Here is a 22,913-nt window from a genome sequence, read left to right as displayed (position 1 = left end):
CCCTGTTATGAGTAGAATATTGGTTATGGTTTACTCTCCATCAAACATATAAGTTATCAATACACATCCTTGCGTGACCTTCCTTGTGGTAAAAATATTAATAACGATACCTAGAATACTCTTGGGTGAAGTGATACAATAGTATATTATCTGTGCGCTTGCAGATCCCTTCCCTTTCATATCTATATATTCTATCTAGTCATATGAAATAATAAAGAGCAGCTTAGTATCATTCTAGTAGTGATGCTAGGTAGTGCTAACAAGCATCTCAGCCATCATCACTAGGGATGACAACCTAGTAAAATATTAAGAGATGTAGACATATAATAGGTGGCTACTTAAAACAAGTGATAAGTTAATAAATACCAACAAGCATTTCTGGCGCCGTTGCTGGGGAAGGTAGCTAGGCAAGAAGGAAGTATTGATAAACCTATACTTATTGATGTGATCGAGATAACCATTGACCTCTGCTCAAACATACTTTCCCTTGTTTTGTCTACTTTTATATCTTATATAGGGTAATGTATGACCAGTTTTGACCTTCCGACAAACTACGTTGACGATCCAGAAGCATTACTTAGGAGAACTAAGGCTAAACTCAAGAAAGTTTTAGCTTTAGAGTAGAAGACAACCAGATATGGTGAAGCTTAACACCTAAATTTGAAGCTATGGCTGACAAGACTCTCCATGAATTCTCTGCTCCAACTACAGCCAACATCCGTACTGGAGCAACAGTCAATGTTGGAGACAATGGATTCGAGCTCAAGCCAGCTCTCATCAACATGGTGCAAGAAAGCTAGTTTTGTGGGAAGGCACATGAAGATGCGAGTGTTCATCTCCAACACTTTCTAGAGATCTGCATCACTTTCACCATCAAAGGAGTTACCAAAGACGCCACACTACTTTGCCTCATCCCATTCTCGCTTTTGGGGAAGACAAAGAAGTGGTTCTACGCCAACAACGATAGAAATACTACATGGGTTAACTGCTCCACCGCCTTCCTAGCTAAGTTCTTTTCCATAGGCAAGACCAATGCTCTATGTGGGAGAATTTCAAGTTTTTAGCAACAACATGATAAATTTGTTCTTGGGTCGTGGGAACGCTTCCAAGATTACATATCATGGGATGGATAATTGTCTACTCATGTAGACTTTCTACCACGGGTTGACCAATAGTACCCATGAGATTATGGATGTTGCTGCTGGAGGTGCCTTCCTATCACTCACATTCCCAACTACAACAGCTCTCATGGAGAAGATGGCCTCCAACCAAGGCTAGAATGAAGAACGAGTTTAGACCCGCAAGAGAAGTGGAGGTATTCATCCACTCAAGGAAGTAGACATGCTGTCTGCCAAGATGGATCTGCTGATAAAGAAGCTCGAAGATCAAGCTAATGAGAAGCAAAAAGTCATGCACATTCATGACTCCCGCATGACATGTGAAGAGTGTGGGAACACTGGGCATTCAAGGAACAACTGTCCTAAAACCCAAGAGGATGTGAACTTCTTCAACAACAACTACTTTCATCCTCAATAGAATCAAGGATGGAATCAGCAACAGAGGCAAAACTACCAAGGTAATTCTCAAGGTAATAATTTCAATAATTTCAATCAACCACCCTTGAGAGAATTAATTTCTGGCTAAGCTAAAATAATGGAGGGTTTATCTACAAAACTAACTTCCAATGATACAATATTAGAAAACATAAATACTAGAATGGATAACCTCTCCTCTGTCATTAAGAACCAGCATAGCTTTAATAAAATGATAGAATCACAAATAGCTCAGCTAGCTGTTGCTGTTCCTCTGACTGACAAAGGTAAGATTTTGGGGTAACCAGAAGATCTAGAAACTGCAAATCTTGTTGATATTCACAAAGCAGCATATTACTATATACAACCATCAATAGGAAGGTGGATAGATTATTTCTTGCCTGAAAAGAAGAGCGATCTAGGTAGAACTATCATCCCCATCACTATTGGACCTCACATTTTCAAGAAGCTGTTTGTGACTTCGGAGCAAGTATCAACATCATGCCTAAGGTAATCTATGATAAAATTAATGGAGATACTTTGTTGTACACAAATATGCATTTGTAGCTTGTAGATCAGTCACTTTGCTACCCGAACGAAGTTCTTGAAGATGCCATTGTTCGAGTGGGACAATCATATGTTCCCGTTGACTTTGTGGTTTTAAAAGCAGGTGGAGATGAAAGGGCACCCTTTATCTTGGGCCGACCTTTCCTGAGCACCACAAAAGCCATCATCTATGCAAGCGGACAATGCTAAGATCTGCTTCACAATCAAGGATAGAAAGGAGAAGTTTTCTTTGAAGAATCATATCTTGCAATCTCTCGGACATCCACAAACGCCATACCTTCCTGAAGAGACAATAGTGACCAAGAATAAAAATAGCCAGAGAAGAAGGAAGAATTAGGTTAGACAGCCACAAGAAGAATCAGTCAACATAATCAACACACTTGTACAACCACCTCCTCGCTTCACCATACCTTACCAAGAAGGACAACCCTGGTGTACCAACAATCGAGTGTACCATTGGACAAAGAATATTCCACAAGACCTCCTGCGACATTGGGTCAGGTGTCAACATAATGTCCAAGGTAACATATGAATACTTATTCGGTGATGAACCTTTGTTCCCTACATACATGCAACTGTAGATGGTGGATCAATCAATCAAATTTCTAGAGGGAATAGCTAAAGATGTCATAGTAAGAATAAATGATCAATATGCCCCTACCGACTTCATGGTTCTAGACATGGGAGAAGAAGATGATGATACACCCATCATCCTTGGAAGGTCGTTCCTTAACACTACTAACGCGATCATCTACGTCGGATCTAGACAAGTCCACTTCCAATTCCCTGGAGAAAAGGTACGCTGCTATTTCAATAGCTATACCACTTATGAACAGCTTAAGAAGACCCGCTCTAGGAGGAGATGCCGATCATCCCAACTCCAAAAGAATCAATCTCCAAAGAATGGATGGGAAGAAGATGAAGAACCTAAAGAACCTATGAAAGATGAACCTACTCCGCCAAAGTGAAGTCCACAGACCAAACAGGTATAGAAAGAAAAAGTGACATCACTAGAGTCACTATCACAAGAGGTGCAACTATCAAGGTCTCCATCCCTAGGACCGACAGATGCACCTAGAGAATAAAAGGACTATCTCTAGTCAAGTCCTGTCTGGAGGACTTAAAAATCTGAACCCTCGCCATGTGGTAACACCGGTAGTTATCCATATTTACTTTTCCGCATTGCATGAATTATTTTCACTTTACCATATTTACTTTTCTACATTAGCATTGCATTAATAAAACAAAATTAAAAAAAGTTTATTATTGCATCATAAAATCTTAAAGCCACATGTGAGTAATTTTCTAGGAGTGTAAAAACTCGCAAGAACATTCACTGTGGTGGCATAAAAATAAATAAAAATACCATGCATACATATTTCCCTTTCTGCATATCAAAATCAAAAAATCCAAAAAAATAATAATATATAGTAGATAGACATCTTGCTAGAATTATGCCAATTTAAAAATATTTCAATACCTCAAGAATGACTAACCTCTGGATGGCTGACCGCTAACCCTTTATCCTAATACGTTCCACGAGTTTTGGTGTTTTGTTGACATTTTGTAGGATAATACACATGAGATCAAGAGCAAGTTCACCCGTTTGCCTTAATCTCGCTCCACTCCTGGACGAGAAGGACATCCGCTGGCAAATCTGCTCTGAGAAGGATCATCTAACTTCAACATTCGACCTCGACAACATCCAGCTTGTGGGAAAGGCATCTCCCATGTATCTAGATAAGTATTACTTTTCCTTTGGTTTTACAATTAGCAAGTTTGCTATATACTAGTTAAAAAATGCATGATAAATTAAAAGCAAAATAAAAATTTATCTTAGCTAGATATATATTAGTAAGGTGTGATCTGAAAACAAAATAAAAAGTGTGTATCTAGTTTTCTATTTTTAAGAGCTGAATAAAATAAATAAAAAGAACTCTAAAGGGAATCTCTTGAAATGGATATGATGAATAGTTGCTCTGTTGTAATTCCTTTCAAGTACCTAGTTTTCAGCCTTGAATTCTCCTGAGTTTTGGATAAGACTGTTTTGATATAAGAATTTACTCTAAACTTGAAACTCATGGGAAGCATATGGTTGATCTAATCTAGGTAATTGATGGATATGATACAAAATGGTCTATGCTGCTGTTTATCTTGTTTCAAGTGATACTAAAGCTTCGGAGATTTATCTTTTGAAAAACATAAAAATGCTACTTGATGAGTTCCAATATGACAATGCTTGAATTCCTACCAAAGCCATATATGATATTTAGATTAGGAAAACTTCCTCATATATGTTGCTTGTTTTGCAATGAGTTTAGTCAAGCTTTGTTGATCCTTATGAGAGGTTTGTCATGCTCTTAAAATCAAGATCATGTACACACCATCCACATATGCACTACTCCTACGCTAGGGGTAGGCGCAAAATATGTCTTCCATCTAGATCCACCCAAAAATATTCTACTCCTACACTGGGGGTGAACACCAGAAACATGCTTGTTAGGTTTTCACTACAAATAAATGCTCCAATTCTTGTTGCTATCTCTCAAAAGTTCTATTGCAGAAAAGAAGCATGTGGGTATGCAAAAGTTATTCATAAAAACAAGAAGAAGAAAAAGGAAAAATGGACAAGTGTCCAAGATATTGAAAACAATGGGTACTCAGATGCCCGCCAGAAAAAAGAAAGAAAGAGAGATGAATAAGATAGCCCATGTTTTATTGCAAAGTTCTTTCCAAGTTCCAAAAAAGAGAGATATGATTTCAAGGAGCATAGTAGAATTAGGATAGCCACCATATATATATCCACCATACATCCACACACATACACATCTTGATTAGATTGTATGACTCAACTCTCTTTGGATCTGAGGTTTGACTTTGCAATATATGTACTACAAGTATGTTCTTTCATGTTATCTCCACTCCTATGAGCTTCACGTAAGCCTTAGTTGTAGGAAGAGAAAGACATAACATCATTATAGCCTTGGTGAGGATGCACAAATACTACATACATTGAGAGGCTTGAGAGTGTCATACAGAGAAATCTATGAGTTTTATTTTAAAAACTTACAAAAACTCCAAAATAATAGTTGAGCAAAGAACTTGAGACATAGTGCTTGACTTGATTGTTCTGTCTTTCAATTGCCCAAGACCCAAGTGAAGGCTACGAAGCCCCATGGTTGCAGAGAGATGACCCATCACCACATGCCATCGCTGATCCTGTCTAACCCTGGACAGTCTTCTAGTGATGCATCATCAGACCACAAAGTCTCGTCTAACCCCGGATAATCTTCTGGTGATGCATCGTCAGACCACAAAGAATACTTTAAGTTAAAGAAGGCTTTCCTCAAGGTCACAAACTTGTACTCAGGGGCTAGTCTGGATGCTGACAAGCTACGCGATGAGCTGAAGGCCGTGCACACCGCACTTGGTGTCACCCAACAAGAAGCCGTCTAGGCGCGAGACGAGAAGGCGGCCGGTGAGGTAGAGGTCTAGAACCTGGTTGTCTACGCTATTGCCATCATCCCGGTGTAGACAGCCGATGATCCGGTCACTGCACCAGAGGAACACCTCCGAGCCCTGTCGGCCTGCATTTGGGTTGTGGCATCCGAAGTCGTCTGTCAAGGGGCTACCATGGTGCTTGTCGCTGCCTAGCTTGAGTTTGGCGTAGTGGTGAAAGTCTGAGTGGTACAATAGGCTTTTCCACTGCACCAAAAGACAAAAATTATATTGATGATCTGTTCAAGTGCATCGAGCCAGTCACCAATGCCTTCTTAGCAAAGGTGAACGTGGACGAGATCCTGCACAACCGCCTTAACCGTTGATCTATGGGACATATCATATTTTACTGTGCTCTCAAGAAAATCTGAATATGGCACATTTGATCTCGTTGGACACTATACAGTACAGAGCTATGAGTAAAACTATTGCCTATGGAGTGCACTCAGTCACAACATTTGTATCAGTAGTAGTTGTAGTCATGAGTGGCTTTGATGTGTGTTGAACCCAACTCGTCTTGTTTTTGTGTATTTGATATGATTTGTTGAACTTGCAAGAACCATACATCAAGGATTATTTTTATTCAAAAACTTTATACTTTACAGGATCACATAAGGTCTGGCCATCTAAAATCTTGACAACCTAGATTATGTGCTCCTGCATTCCTGTGCAGGCACAAGCGCGTGGAAGGCATCAGTAGCCTATTGCGGCAGGGGATGTCGTCTCCTGGCCTGTCGCATTGACATGATGGGGCTAAGCCCCATTGTCCACCCACGTAAACATCTCGATCATGGGGTGATCGATGGCCCCCAAACTATAATAGCAATTACAAGGGGCGACAGGGTAGGTTATATAGGCTGCCTTCTCTGTCCAGAGCTTTTGATTCCATCCCAAAGCTTTTGCCTTCCACATTACTGCGCCACCGATGCCTCCTGCTAGGACCATGGCGGAGCGGACGAGGTCATCTATCGATGTGGAGTCCCTAAAGGCATTCAACGCTAGCAATCCTCCACCAATAGATGGATCTCTCATCAGCCTGCTCTCTAACCCACAAGTTACCCCTTTCGAGGTGGATCATCACCGCTCTTCATGTTGTTTATCTTCATTTAACCATAGTATGCAAACAATGCTCACACTAGTATTTGTGTTCATATTGTTTAATTTAACTAGTATTTGGAATTTGCCTACTATCTCAATAGGTGTTCATGGGCCAGATGGCGTCCTAAGCCTTGTTCACCCTGGTGCCTAATCTTTGTCCGTGGACATGCTTAGAAAGTGTCCCCACGTGGCATCCCTCGATGGAGGCAGCCACCCATGATTTCGTGCCATGCTGCACCAGTCAGTTTGATAAAAGTCATTTATCTTCTCAATCAGATCGCTCTCCCCTTATCCTATATGGGCTTGAAGTTGGCTTCCATTGTGTAGTGCTTCCTCCATGGAGGTGCCATCCTAGGTCATAGGGCTTTCCCCCGATGGTGCCAGAGAGTCATCCTGTCACCGCTTGCCGCCGCCAAGCCCATCTATCCCCGCACAGCCCTCTGGTTCTGAAGTGGGTGAATCATTAGAAGAGCGTGAATCCTCCGATGATGTAGAGTACCATCAATTATTGAAGGATTACCATGAGGTCCAAGTAGATTTTTCATCGACCAGGATGAACGCCGAGACGCTACGCAGTGAGTTGGACACCGCGAATGACGCACTTCAAGCTTCCAAGAATCTAGCCTCCCAGGCACGAGCTGACTTGGCTATCACCCAGCAGCAAGTGCAACACATGATGAACCTTGTTGTGGTACTGAGAACGTGGGTCAACACCCTGCAGATGTTCATGCTAGCCGCCTATAATGTTGCCTTCCCCATTGGAAGAGTGGATAATCTATTGGCTGCAGAGGAGCACCTCCGAGCCCTGCTGGCCTGAATTCAAGCCATGGTGATCGAAGCCATTCATCAGGGGGCTGCAACGGCGCTGGCTGCTGCCCAACTTTAGATGGGCATAGTGGTGAAGCTCAGAGTGGCAGAGCAGGGTTTTTTGCCATGTTCGACGGATGATGACATCGCTGATTTGATCGAGAGTTTCGAGCCGGCCACCAACGCTGTCTTACTAAAGGTGGACGTGGATGAGATCCTGCATGCCAACCTCGACCCTTGATCTGTGGGACATATTAGTAGTATTAGTAGTCATGAATAAGTTTGATCTGTGGGACGCCCATGCAAAATATGTGAACTCTTATTTGCATGTTGGTGTTAACTTTTGTTGAACTTTGTATCAGGTCTTATTTGGATGCATGTGTATCTACATCAATCCACATGTGTTGGAGTGAAATGGAATGGAATTTAGTTTAATGCCAGTCTAATCCACTTCAACAGATGTGGATCAAGATGAATACCTATGCATCGAAACAAGGCCTTAGGTGGGTTAAACTCTATTGAGCGTGGTGTAGCTTAGGTCCTTTGGTCATTTTGTAGCTGGTTTGTAGCCCCTATTGGTTGCTTTTCGCTACAGATTTCTTTTTAGTTGTCTTTGATCTAATCTATAATATGCTAAACATTCATGAGTGCCTTTGATCTCTGTTGAAGCCAACTCGTGTCTTTGATAAAATTTGTTGAACTTGAAAGAACCATGTAGCGAGGAGTTCATCTGAACAATTCTAGAATATTGTTTTTGTTTTTGCTTTTCTGTTGTTTTCTTTCAATTTTATTTGTTTGCTTTAGGGATTTAACGAAAGTACTCATACGAAATAGGTTTCCATGTATAACGTGAGATGTGTCCAACCTGGTCAGATTTATGATGCTGGGACATTCTTGCATGCGTAGTAAATTTGAATTCCTATGTGGCTCCCTAAAGATAACAAATCCGAAAGAAGGTACATGTGACAATCATTACAATTTCAGCACCAGGAGCAAATCTTGTACTTATAATCTGTTGAGCATGGTGTAGCTCAGGTCATTTGGTTTCTGTTTGTTTTTTGTTGCCTTGGTGTCTTTGTCAATCTTTGTTGAACTTGCAAGAACCTTGCATCGAGGAGCAAGTCTCACCTCAGTGTAATGCAGAGCAGAGGAGCCATTGGTGTTGAAATGTTATTGCACACATAAGAAAGTATGACCGCAAGTCTTGCCTTAGTCTAATGCAGAGTAGAGGAGCCATTGGTATTGAAATGTTATTACACACATAAGAAAGTCCGACCTCTGTACATTGGAACGCTCCTGATAGTATCCTCTGTAGTTTTCCTCGTCTTCCTTTGATGGTTGTTACTATGTTGTTTACGATTTTAAGTTTGGCTAACTTAATAGTAGCATAGCCTAGTAGTACAATTTGGTGGGTGCATTGTAGTGCTTTTGAAGTGTCATTTTTTGTATTTTGGAGTGCCCTCATCAGCATACCCCATGTACCCATGACATTAGAAATCAATATAAGTATTGTACAACAACTAAATTAATGGATGAAATGGCGATAAGAGCTGTAACACCACTGTAACGGTGACAAGAGCTGTAACACCAGATTGAAAGCTTGGAATCATTAGGATCATCAATAGTACATAAACACAAGTGACCCTAAGCTTCATGCATGGAGTGGTGAAGACCATCTAGCCTATCAATTTTCCTCCATTGTTTCTCTCCATATCTACAACAAATATCATAGAATACCTAATAGAGTGCCCCATAATGTGCAGACAACCATTATGTGATTGTTTGTAAAATGTCACATCAGTATGCTCACCCCATTCAGATTCCTTATGGATCCATGCTGTAGCTTACGATGAGTAGATCTCTAAACCTACGTACACAGTGCTAACATCCACATATTTAATCACATGGAAGTGCGATGAGGCTATTGAATCAAATGCCAAGCGAGCCTCACCAACAACATGGACAATATCATGGGTGCTAGGCAGTAGAATTTTAAACTTCTGGGTCATTGGATTACAGACGACATAGCGGTAACCATCAGCCCCAAGGCACTAGCATAGGATGAGGCCATTGTAGCAATCTTAGAGAGCTACATTGTCAATGTTGAAGGGCAAGAATCCTAAGGAGCGGGGGCGTACACCACGGACGATGTTGGTGAAGTTTCGATTGCCATTCTCACTGTTGTAGAAGAAGTCGGCCATAATCTGGGGTAGCTTCTTATGGTTGTTGGGGGTCCAAGATGAGGTTTTTCTAGGAGTGATAAACACATTTTGCAGTAGAACATGGAGCGGGCGGGGAGGTGTCAAAGGATCTTGAGAATGACATCCTCCATGAGGCTAGCCAGTGTGTTCCTCTTGTTGGAGGCCTCCTCCATTTTGTCAGTGTGTAGTACGATGAGAGCTTCCTTAGTAATGAGATCACTGAAGAGGAAAATAATCCTACAAAGATCCATCAGTGAAGTCCACATCTCATACCAAAGTGCAACTTGAACAACCATTAACAATTTTCATGGTACGACCTCATGGAAATTTAGAGTAGCACCACATAGATATATATAACTCAAACTAGAGTAGCAGTTAATGGAGCTATAACCATTACAATTTCAATAGTTAATTGAGCTTCCTTAGTTTTCACAAGTAGAATGTCAGTGAACAAGTGGTAGTGATCATCATTGGCATCAGTAGCAACATGTGTAGCTTAAACATTATTGGCCACAGTGATGTGAATGATGGACATAAAGCATTGATTTGCTTTCAATGCCTTCCTCTTGTTTGGAACCAAATGGATAACTTGGTTGTCAACAAGGAGAAGACACAGAAACCAAACATATGAGCTGCATCCTAATACATCCAATAGCCATGTAGACACCATTGGCATAGAAATGTGGCCTCGGATATGTTACAAGTTCAAAATATCATAAGGACTCACCGGTGTCACTGGAGAATACGAAATAGAAATATAGAATCAAGGAAGCACTAGACAAAAAAATAGTTTAAGGCAGAAGCAAAGGGCCTATATGTTTGCCTAGACAGATAGGTATAATCAAGCAAGTACTTGACAATTAACAGGCCTAGTTGCACATAGGCAATTACAGTAAGAACACTGAACATATGCAGAAAACCAAGACACTAGCAGAAAACCAACCAGTGTCACCTCCTAGTTCTTTTCATCAGCATTGACCTAACCAGATCTGCAATGCTACAATGTTTCTTGTATACCTCATGTTCAAGCAAGGGCCAAAATAGTGAAGGCAGGAAAATGCAAGAAAGGAGACCTACGGATCGGATCTATCGCCTCTACCGTGGCTCACAACGGACATGGATGCCAATAAAGTCATGCTCCACCGAGAAGACCCACCACCTAGCCTCCAAAAGGATGCCTGAGCCACCACAGCACACTGGGGAACCTTCGTTGCCACCACTACCACCGTCGCAAGTCCAACGGGCACAAATTTGTTTCCACTTGCAGGTGATACATCCAATATATAAGTCAACCTGTCCACACAGAGAATATATACTACTATTAGGACTCTAAAGACATGTCAATACAACTAGGTGTCTAGCACAATGGTGAAGATGGTCTATTCCTTGATTTGGGTCCTAGGTTCGACTCCTAGGTCCCATGGTTTTTTAGTTTGAATTTATTAAACCCCAGCAACAACAAGTGACACGCAAGCCATCGGGTCCCCCAGGTCGAATGGAGATGGAGAAAGGTCCCACATTCTATCAGGTCCCAAAGGTTAGATGCTCTCATAGGTACATGTTACATGCAAGCCATTAGGTCCCACATGTAGGATGGAGATGGAGAACCGTTCCACAGGTACACGTGACACATAAGCCATCGGGTCCCACAGGTTGGATGCTGAAGGGTCCCACAGGTACTCTTGGATGGAGAAAGGACCAATCATAGACTTGTATGATGAATGGCAAGCATCACAGATGAGTAATTGTAGGTCCTACAGGTACACATCTATTGGTATTTCTTAATGCATACAGAAATAATCCGCAAGCGCATGGAATTACCGTTGTAGAATTTCATCCGGAAGTATTCAAGGTATCGTATTTTCCACAGGGAATAGAAGTACTCTTCTAGATAGTTCATCCAAGGACAACACAAGGGTAGAGTTGGTAAATGTTGAGATGGATGCCTATGGTTATAGGCTCTATGGATAGAGAAACTCTACTTCTACTTACACACTTCGGACGTCGGCTTACACCTGGTCTACCAAGCGATTCGGCCTTCGCTCTATGTCAAACCCAGACATGGGGGAGTATGAAGGACAGACAGGGCTATCACCACCTGTCGCCTACCGCTCAACCATGGGGAACAAAGCAAATGAAGGTAGCCTCTAGCCTAGACACCATGTCTACTCTATCGACTACTACTCTAGTGTGTATACAAGGGTTATCCGTCTCTATCAGGGCCCTTCTACTATAGCATTCGCCACAAGGGCGAACGATGATCCCGCAAACAAGTAATAATAAAGCTTAACTAATCAGAAGACTTTATACTATAGAAAACACAAACACTCACTTAGTGAGAGAACCTATTGAAGTAAGATGCTCATCAAGGTACAAGTTAGGGAGACACTGACAAGTCTGACACTTCCCTGAGCTCTCCCTTAGATCTCTCCCTTACAACTCTAGCTAGCAACTCAAGTGAGGTGTGCTCTTCTCCATTGTGGTGGTGTGTTGAGAGAGGGGGGCTACCCCTCTATTTATACAAGGCTCTAAGGCAGTGCTCTAGTTATTCTTGGCGTGAAACCCTAGGCTGCACCACCTCAGCTTGGGAGCATGCCATCGCCTATTGAAAGAGGAGCTAAGCAGTGCCAGCAAGGGGTTGGGTGCCCCTAGGGGTTAGCCACCCCTTGGCTGTGGCCTCTATTGAAGGTCGCTAACACCTATTTTGACCATCAACATTCCACCCAAAAGCATAGTGAACTGAGGTAAAACATCATCACATGTGTAGAATTTTGTTTACAATTCACCTAGTTCCACTTGTGATTGTAGAATTATTTGTATGCTAGAACCAAGAATAGGCTTTTGTGAGATATATTGTATGCCATGATTAGAGTAAATCTTTAAACCTATCTGAGGAATTGTAAAGACAACCTAGAGTTTTGTTTTGCAAAATGCTAAACTCTCTTGCTAGAAGTTCCTCAATGGTGATAAATTCCTACTAGAGCCAAATAAATGTCCACTCATACATGATAACGCCACCATAAAAGATGCTTGTTTGTTTTGAGCTTTTTCAAGCCTTGTTGATCTTAGTAGAGAAACTTTTCATGCCTTTTGATCAAGATCACATACACCCACATATTTATGCTATTTCTACACTAGGGATACGCATCCATGTATGCATTCCATTTGCTATTGCTCTATGAGAATCAAAGTTACCTCTCTAGCTATCTTACATCAAAAGAGAGGCATGGGCTATAGGAAAAAATGAGAGAGAATAAAAGAGCAAAAAGCTCTAGTGTTCAAAAGAGAGAGAGAGTGTGAGAAAAAGAAAAGTAGCCATGCCCTCTCAAAAAGAAGCTAGAGAAGGGAAACTTCTCAAAGGAGTACCACTTCCACCAAAAATACCACACACATGCACCTCTTGATCAATTGGTATGACTTGTTGCTCCTTGTGATCCAAGTGTTTGACTTAGCAATAGATTCAATTCAAGTAAGCTATGCTTTTACCCCTACCTTGAGCTCCACATAAGCTTTAGGATAGAAATTAAGGCTAAAATTCATGGCCTTGGTGAGGATTTCAAACACCATTGAGTAACTTGAGTGTACCATCCGAGGAACTTAGGCAAGTTTTCTTTTCAAATCATTTGAAAACCTCCAGGAAGTTTGAGCTAAACCAAAGTAGGCAAAAAGTATCTATCTAGCTACACATTCTTGCAATTGCTTGTATCAAGGTGAAAGCCATAAGTCCCACATTGCTAAGACTGATGGTGAAATTTCTAAGTGCTAAATGTTCAACTCAAGAGATAGTATTTGTTTGTATACAAGCCTTTGCAGAGCATTACATAGTAGCAACTCCTGATCCAACAACCTATTTCATGCTAAACCCGCATCTTTGCTAAGGACAGCAAAGGGGTAGCTTGGGGGAGCTTGTTGACGGTCACTAACACCCATTTTTACCATCAACATTCCACCCAAAAGCATGGTAAAATGAGGTAAAACATCATCACATGTGCAGAATTTTGTTTACAATTCACCTAGTTCCACTTATGCTTGTAGAATTATTTGTATGCAGGAAATATACTAAAGTTGGCCAAAAAGGTGACAAATATGGACATATGGAGCAAGTGGACGTGGCAAGAGGGCTTGGTCCCACTTGGGCCTACCACCCGGCCCCATAAGGGCGTCACCCAACCCCCCAGGTGGAACCTCCCACATCACCGATCCATGAGAGCTACTCCTACGCTAATCACAAGCCTCCGTTCAAGTCGGTTTGATCAACGGACAATATTTGTTCATGGTGGATTCATGGGCCCACTGTCATACACTTGGGAGCCTCCAACCGACTTACCAACTGACCTACCGTCTGAGTTTTAGCACGTGCTATCTTCACAACTACCTTGGAGGAGCAACCAGCATCCTTGGATGCTAAGGCGGTGCATCCAAGGGCCAGCCAACACCCTACTACCATCGCCTGGCACCCTAGGGTGGCCACTGACCTCTCTACTGCCTACAAATACCCCTCCCCTCATTATACACTATAAATAGTGGGTGTGGAGCTCGGTGGAGAAGTGCCCATTCATTTCCAAGCTCTCCAAGCTTCTCTTAGCTTTCTAGCTTAGCATTAGCTATAGAGTAGTAGTCTAGTAGTGGAGTAGAGCAAGAGCGGAGCTTCTCGGAGTTTGGAACAGTCTTCTGGGTCTAGTATTGCTCCTTTGTAATTCTTTCATTTCTACATTACTTTATTCAATATTTATTTCAGTAGTTTATTCTAGTATTGCTTGCCTTACTTTAAGTACTTGGTCATTAGTGTTCATCATTAGTGAGCTTAGGTGTTTGTTGTTTAGTATTAGTAGCATAGGTCATCTTATCATTAGTAGTCTTTCATTAGTACCGGTTCCACTGTCTGGTTAGGGTGCTTTGACCTCATTTTATTGGAGCTCGGATCGAAGTAATAAGTTTATAGATTAAGCATGGTGCTTATGCTATAGATTACCTGTGGATACAGCTTGGCCTCCGGATAGATTGTGGTAGGTGGCAAGTGGTGATAGCCGTGTCCATCCTTTGTATTCCACTACGATAGGTCTAATTATTAAATCATAGGGCTCGTGGCAGACCTTGTCTATTTAACTCTCCTAGTTGGTAGGCAGGCTATGCCCCGAAGTACTATCGCATTTCTCATAGTTATTTGTTTACCCTTAGTTACTAGAAAGATATATCACTCGCTCTGCCACCTAGCTATCTCTGGTTAGCTTGTATTTAGTAGTTAGTTTAGGTAGTTCATATTCATCCTTCACTATCATTCACCTACCTAGGATCAACTCAAGCCTTCCTCTAGCAAATACTAGTCCACTTATAAATTCTAGCCTTTCGCCTTCCTGTGGGATAAATTATAAATTTGACACTCGATACTCACCAAGCGAAGTGCTACGCGATAGTTCTGTGCACTTGCAGAATCCTTCAATAGTTGTTAAGAAATATCAACAGCCTCTCACCACCGCCTTCGCATGGTAGGCCATGGGCTAGACCTGGATTGCTTCCCTATGGTGTTTTGCCCTAGTTGAATTGATTTGATGGGTGTCTCCCTTGTTCCTTTGCACAAATCACTGTTGGAAAACGCCTTTCGATGAATTATTCTATGTATTTGTGTTTGTGACCTACAAAATAATGTTCTTCTAATACATGTGGAACTTGGTTAATAGTAAATGCATATGTGTTAAAGTTTGCTAATTTCTCCCCTTTTGTGTCTTAATTGGCGGTCGGATTTGATCGGTAAAGACCGCCAACAAGCTCCCCCACACTTACCCCTTTTGCTCGTCCTCGAGCAAAGCTTAGAGATAAAGGTAATCATGAGCGTAACATCCTAAGATATATGGCTTACATGAAAGTTATTCCAACACATTCTTTATACAAGTGGGATTTGTGGCATTAGCTAACATGTTTTCTTGGGTTGTTGAAAAGCGAAACAGTTCTCGAAACAAAGTCATCTCCCCAATTTCACATCTTAGTAACTTGGAGTTTTTGGAGGTTTTTCTCAAGACATAGCATAGTTCACTTTATACTCCTCAAATGGCACTCTCAAATCACTCAATGGTGTATAAATCCTTACCAAGGCATAGTAATGTTTTGCCTTCTTTTGTTTTCTCCTATCTGTAAAAGGGTTTATGTGGGGCTTTAGGTAGGGATAAACAATATAGCATACTTGTATTGCATATGTTGTAAAGTCAAATCGAGGATCCAAGGAGAGAAGTGCCATACTCTTAGATCAAGATGTGTATGTGTGTGGAAAAAGGGGAAACTAAAACTATACCCCTTTTGTAGATATGATCTCTCTATAACTTATAGTTTTGAAACATGGCTACCTTTCTTCTTTCTTTTCGATATATCAGCCTTCATGTGCTCATCATTTTTTTCTTTTGTACTAGGATCTTCATGTGTCCATATATATATTTTCAAGCTTTTTTGCATAGCCCATGTCTCTTCTAAACCACATATTCAGGGAGAGATCATTATCTTTTTAGAACATGGGGTATTTCCCTAATCAACATATTTTTGTCTACCCCCAGTGTTGGAGCAGATTTTTTTTGGATATAGATGAAAGTATGTTTTTGCACACTCCCAATGTAGGAGCAGCATGTATATGTGGATTGTACGTGATCTTGATCTTGGGAGCATGATAAATCTCTTAACAAGGGTCAACAAGACTTGACCAAACTCAACATAATAACAAGCAGCATATGTGAAAGGCTTGAAACTTGCAAGATGTCATATTTGGCTTTGGTAGGAATTGCTCACCAATTGAGGAGTATGTGATACTATTGACACCAAAATTTGGTAAGCTTTCCCTGGAAAGGAGGAAATCGGCCGATAGTGTCAAAAATAAGAAAATCTCCTAATTTAGGGATATTTATGATTCGGCCGGAAAATATTATCTAATCTGGGAGAAGCCTCATGTCCAAGATATCTTAACGAGAAGGAGCATATGGTGAGTTGGTTTGCACGTGCATGAAGAGAAGATATAGAAAGATAAAGATACATGCAGATCGGAGTTCATGTGTCCAAGGGAAAGAAGGGAGGCCTGCTTGATTAATTAAGACACGTGGTGCCTATGTGTGTATATGCAGATGGAAGGCTAGCTACTTTGCCGTAACCGAATCAAAGGCCAACTTCACAATTAAAGCAAAGGAGATATACAAGCATAGGTAGACTTGCATGTTCAGCTATTAGGAGGAGCCATGAAAGTACGACCAGATAACGTATTTGGCCATGGTTATTCCTATTTGTTTCATGGATATATACTGCAAGTAATGGAGTCCATGCATAGAAGGAAAGGAATATTATTTGGGATAAGTATGACGTCCAGGCGCACACACGTATCATGTATATCATGTATGTGCATGCACATGGCCGGCTAGGTGTCATATTCATATACGTGCTCGTCAGGGTGGCATGTTTGCATACAGGAGCTTTGCTGGTTGAATTAAACAAGAGAAGACACGTCGGCCAAAGAAGAAGCTTTATTAGCAAGGATTCTACAAAAAGGGAAATTAGAGTCCATGTATTTTAGTATTTCTTTTTGTCTAGATATTTTGCTAGGGAAGTTACGTACAAGGCTTGTCATGAGTCATTAGTCTAGGATATAAATATGTACCCTGGCCATTGTAACGAGACATCCAGACATCAATCAAAATCAGTCTTTACTTTTTCGGCTTTATGCCAACCCTTAGGAGTAGGAGTAATGTAGCTTTTTGGCGAGTTCTTTAGCAAACAGGGCTGCATCGACTGATCGATCTCTAGCTTGCTTGTTAGTACCGTCACGACTTGTATTGTGCTTGTAAAGCTGCATCAGCTGATTGATCTTTTATGAGCCATAGTATAAGTTAGTTATCTATCTGTATTGTAGTTTGTAAGGCTGCATCAGCTGATTGATCTCTTACGAATCATAATATAGATCGAAGTTATCGATCTTGTGTTAAATAACTTATTGTTTAATACAATATCACTAGTTATTAAATCTACTAAGATTAGTAAGATTTTTCTTACTATTTTTGGTTGATTCACCAGTTATCGATCTTGTTATAATTAATGTTTTATTAATTATAACAAATCATCTGATTGAGATAGAGATAGATCGGCATCATATCATCTTAATTGGTCGTCCTTTGATCTGATCATGCTTTAAATCTCATAATTGATGACTTAATTCCGCTAGATCGACTGTTTTATCTCTATTTCAATTAAACATAGTATGCATCCAAAGACATATTTCAATCTTGAATAAACTCACTAGTTAATGAGATCTAATCTAATGACACTACTATAGTTGCATCAATCCGATCGAACCTCACTAGTAAGACTTTAGATTAAAAATTATTGATTAGTGTCTTTATTCATGATCGAGATATGTACTCTGTTTGCTTGCTATGCCTGCATCGGCTATTTTAGCCGATTGCCTATGCTCTCACACATATAGCATGTTTTTATGAATCTGTTGACATATAGATGGTTTTATAGATTCTTTGGCTTTAGTTTGTTATCATTATCATAGCTACATCGATTCAATCGAACCTCACTGTTGATGATAATAGATTAGATTCAAATTATTTATGGATTCATTTATGGTAAACAGTCGATTGTTCACGTGTTATACTCTTTTCATCAAACTTATCGGCTCAACATTTTATACTGATCATGTTCTATTTAGCTGATGATGTTTTCTTATATTGCTTTATTGCTGGATGTCGACTCTGTAGTTGATGGCCATATCAATTGGCTACTTGGGCACATATTGGAACTGTCTAGAGCAATACCGACATGTTCTACCTTAAACTATTGATTATTCTCTCCTTGTCAATTGCAGGGTCAAATTGGTTGGCACGCCTTTGGTCCCGAAACCGACCGTTCTTGTGTTGAAGCTAAGCAGATCTTCGGGTTCACTCCATCAAGATCATCCGGGTTACTGTGTGTTGATCACATCGCCACATTTTTGTGTCAACACACTTTTTGGCATGCCCGGTGGGACCACATTGTTTGATCATAAGTCAACGGGATTAATTAATTTAGTTTATTGTTTGAGCTGAGCTTTCGGATCTATTCTGAGAACATCATCCATATTGCCAAGATTTGCCACCACACAAAGCTTGCAAGCCAATCTTGTTGTATGTGTCATCTACATGGGGCTGGTTGTGGCATGAGTCAACACGTTGACACTCTAGATGATAAGCTCAAGAAGACCAAAAGTTGCTGCTCCTGCACCCCATGGCTCAAAGAATTATTGTACTGCTCAGCTAAAGCATACAGAGATAGCTGGATAAATGATCAAGCAGCATCACATGGATGGGTACCAAGGTGCTGCATTGCCATCATGCTACACCAAATTAAAGGAGAAGCAAATTGAGTTGTCTCCATGTATCAGCTCAGCCACCACGTGACTTTAGGGAACAAGCAAATGTGTTCTAAAGGAACTTTGACATTAAAAGTAGGAGCCAATATTGTTGGAAGTATTGCTCAGCCACCACGTGACTTTAGGGAACAAGCACAGTAGACTTCAATATCGTTCTCCGACCGCAAGAATCACCCGGATAGCTATGTTGGTTATGGAATTATGAAAATCACAAGATGATGATGCACCTATGTTGTCTGAAGCCTGGAGTAGTTTCTGTTGTGCACTATTTTCAACTACATGAACTGTAGAATTTGGAAACGTGTTCTATAAGGAAGTTGTGGAGGATTCGATAAGCTTTCCAACGGTATAAGCTACAACTTCATTGGATTAATAGAATGAGAGTTATGGCTGTTTTACTGCACTGCTATTTTTTATCTCGTGAGGAATTTCAGATTTCTTGTCCTTGCCCATACACAAGAGTCTCATTGGGATGTCAGAATGTCTTGATACTAATTAGCTCATCTAGAAGCAGATGCAAGCTACCTTTTTGTGTCCCCTAGTTGATCTTTTCTTAAGGGGGGTAGCCAAAGTGAAGATGGTTTTGTAGATTCTAGCTCTCACTAGGAAGGAATCCTGCCAATTCTAATCCACCGCCATCCAAATTCCCATCGATAGAGCAAGCTTTGATGACACAGACTATTGGTCAAAGAGTGTTGAACAACCCACATCAAGCACCACATATTGACAAGCATGTTGAATTTAAGAAGGGTCCAAATGCTCAAGGTGCCATATGAAGATCAGTTATGCTCTCTAGCTCTCACTTGGAAGAATTAGTTAATCTGATGAGAAAGGTGGTACTCAAGGATGTGAGAGAGAAACTCAGAGTTTTCAATGATGAGATTTGATTAGAGGTTCAAGGGAGGTTTAACCAAGATCATCAAGATATTGATAATGCTACTGGAGAAGGTTTTAAGTTCGTTTGGATCAAGAAACCTCAGCTAAGTATTTGAAGTAGTGAAAAAAAGGGTTGAAGTAAAACCTAAGTATTAGCTTTGCTAGATTTGGACAAGAGCTTTATATCTACTATGACACACCTTGTCAAGATGTGGGATGTGTCCTTGTGCAAGAATAAAAAGTAGTACCTTGTTTATTAAGTCAACTAAGGAAGCGTGAGTTGAACTACCTAACATGTTATCTGGAGTTATCCATTGTGAAGCATGGAAGTACTATCTTTTTGGAAGTAAAAGTGACATATAGGAGGATCCCAAGAATCTATAGGATGTCAATACTAAGTTGGGGATGACTTAGAAAAGTGCTATCACTTCGAGGAGCAAAGTCATGGCCGATGCCCTTAGCAACGAGAATTATGCTAAGAAGGTTCGGGTGACACCAAGGACTAAGAATTGTATTCCAAGTTCAAGTAACTTAACTAGAATCCTTAATGTTTGAAGAATGATAGTAGAATCTCCTTCTGACCAAGAGATTTGTCAGGCTTCATTGTAAGGTGGATATTTTAAGAGAGAGAATTGGTATTATAGGAAAGGTGGCCTAGTGATTGGAATTACCTGAGTATTGTTTGGAGTACCTTTTTAGAATCTTAGAATCAGTTTGACAAGTTACTTGGAGTAAGGTTAACAGATATGCAAAGTAAAGTGGGATCCTTATCAAGACGATGGAACTACACGAGGAAGTAAAGAAGAATCCAAAGACAAAGTATCCCTATCTCCTAGTCGATGTCTTCTGAATCTCGGGGACGAGATTCATCTTAAGGGGGGTAGAATTGTAACACCCTAAAATTACTCTTTTTGAAAAAAGATATAAATTGATTTAATTTTGTATTTTTGTGCACATGAAATATAGGACAAAGAATATTTTTCATTATATTAAAATTAATCATAAGGAGTACCAACATGGTTGAGCATACATGCCGGTGCATTTGATTTATTTGGTTGAGTGGTTTGAATCAAGATTCAAGATGGTTGGAATTGCTTTTGGAACTAAATTTGAAAATGGCTTTGAAGTAAAAGAAAAGTAAGATTAGCTTTCTCTTGGCTTTCTAAATCAAAACTAATTTGACTTAATATGATTTAGATATTTGTATAGAATATTCTATATATACCTTTATAAAATAAATAAAGACTATAGTTTTCTTTTCCACGTATAAAGTAAATCTTTCGGTAGTTGTATCTTTTTTGTTGTAGGTCCGATTAAAGTGCTTTTCGCGTCTGTGTGTTCGTAGCGAGATGTAGATTCATTTTACAAACATCTCATCTTGATTTTATGTTTGGTGTACTATTCTAATTTAGATCTATTGTTTGCTTCATGTATGATTGCATGGATGCTTGTGTGGTGCTTTATGATCATGTCCAGTCGATGAGCTATACGTGGTGAATTAAGAAGCAGATCTTTAAAGATTTGGATTGGAAGAAGGATCTCATTTTAAGGCAAGTATAGTATGGGATCTTTCTTGTTGTCCTATACACCTTTAATCATTTAATTCATGCTGCATGTGTCTACCTTGATTACCACTAAGGATTTCCTATTACTTTGTCACCTTGTACCTTGTCACCTATTGGGTATTGCATTGGGTAGTATGCGGCTAGTGCTCAATTAAAGACCATGATCTTGTAACTTGACTAATGGTATATGCAATAAACACTAAAAGATGCTTTTTAGCAACATGGAACCAAGGGGCTAGAGCATTGGGTTATTTTTATGGTGCTCTAGATTTCTCTCCCTAAGAACTTATCTGTAAGTAATCATCCGGGGCTTACAGTACAACTATGAGGGCTACATGGCTCTGGCTTTAACTCAGTATGAGGACCTTTTCTAGCTTGTTAGTGGTTACCTTTATTGACATAAGAATGGCTTGTCGAATCGTTTATAGGATAGCATCTGTCCTCTTGTGTATAGCCTGCGTGTCATTGTGCCATCGGGAAGGGGGGTTCCTACATCTGTTTGTCGAGTGAATCTAATGGCCCTAACTTGTTAGAGGAACCTTTGAAAGGATTCGTAGTGTACCCTACCGACCTTCCTAGGTAGTGGGTCAAGAGGCTGATCACCTCGGGCGAAAGGGTAAATCACGACTCACAGTGAAAGTGTACAATATCTGCAGAGTATAAAACTGTTATAACAGTTGTGCTCATGGTTACGAGCGGCCTTGGAACATTTACGGAATAGATGATCATTCATGGTTAATGATGACGAACACTGATGATACTGATGATGAAGATGCTCACTAATGATTACTGTTTATGCTATTCATTATTCATGTTTACCTGATCATGTGTTTATATGGGATTGTGATAAACTTGTTGCTACTCCTATGCTAAAATTGTGACAATTAAAAATTAATCGCAGTTAACCAGTGTCAGCATGAAGCCCATGATATATTTGTTGAGTACGACATGTACTTACGCTTGCTTTATTTTTCAATTATTTGGATAAAAATCCCGGATGGGTACCAGATTGCTAGAGTTTTGAGGAATTAGGCTTATGATCAACCAGTCAGTTGTCCCTGTGAAACTGGAGTCTTTACCAAAAGATTAGAGTTGTCTTTTCACTGTTTGCTGTCTAAGGTTATATCATTTATACTAAGTGCGTTATATATTGAGCATTGTCTTTCGATATTACCCTTATTTATAGTTATATGTGAGATTTGACTTTCTAGGCTCACATATAGTGTGTATTTGGTTTTGTTCTTAAAACCGAGTGCTACATGATTCACCATGATAAATTAGATTGTTCGGCAAATGCAAGTGTGAAGACAGAAGATTGCAAATTTATTTCCGAAGTTGCAGACAATTACATTTTCAAAGCGTAGAATAATTTTCATCGCCTAATCTGTCA

This window comes from Miscanthus floridulus, chromosome 5, assembly GCF_019320115.1.
Source record: "Miscanthus floridulus cultivar M001 chromosome 5, ASM1932011v1, whole genome shotgun sequence".
Taxonomy (NCBI): domain Eukaryota; kingdom Viridiplantae; phylum Streptophyta; class Magnoliopsida; order Poales; family Poaceae; genus Miscanthus; species Miscanthus floridulus.
The sequence above is the reverse complement of the archived record's forward strand: the minus strand, read 5'-3'. Positions refer to the sequence as shown.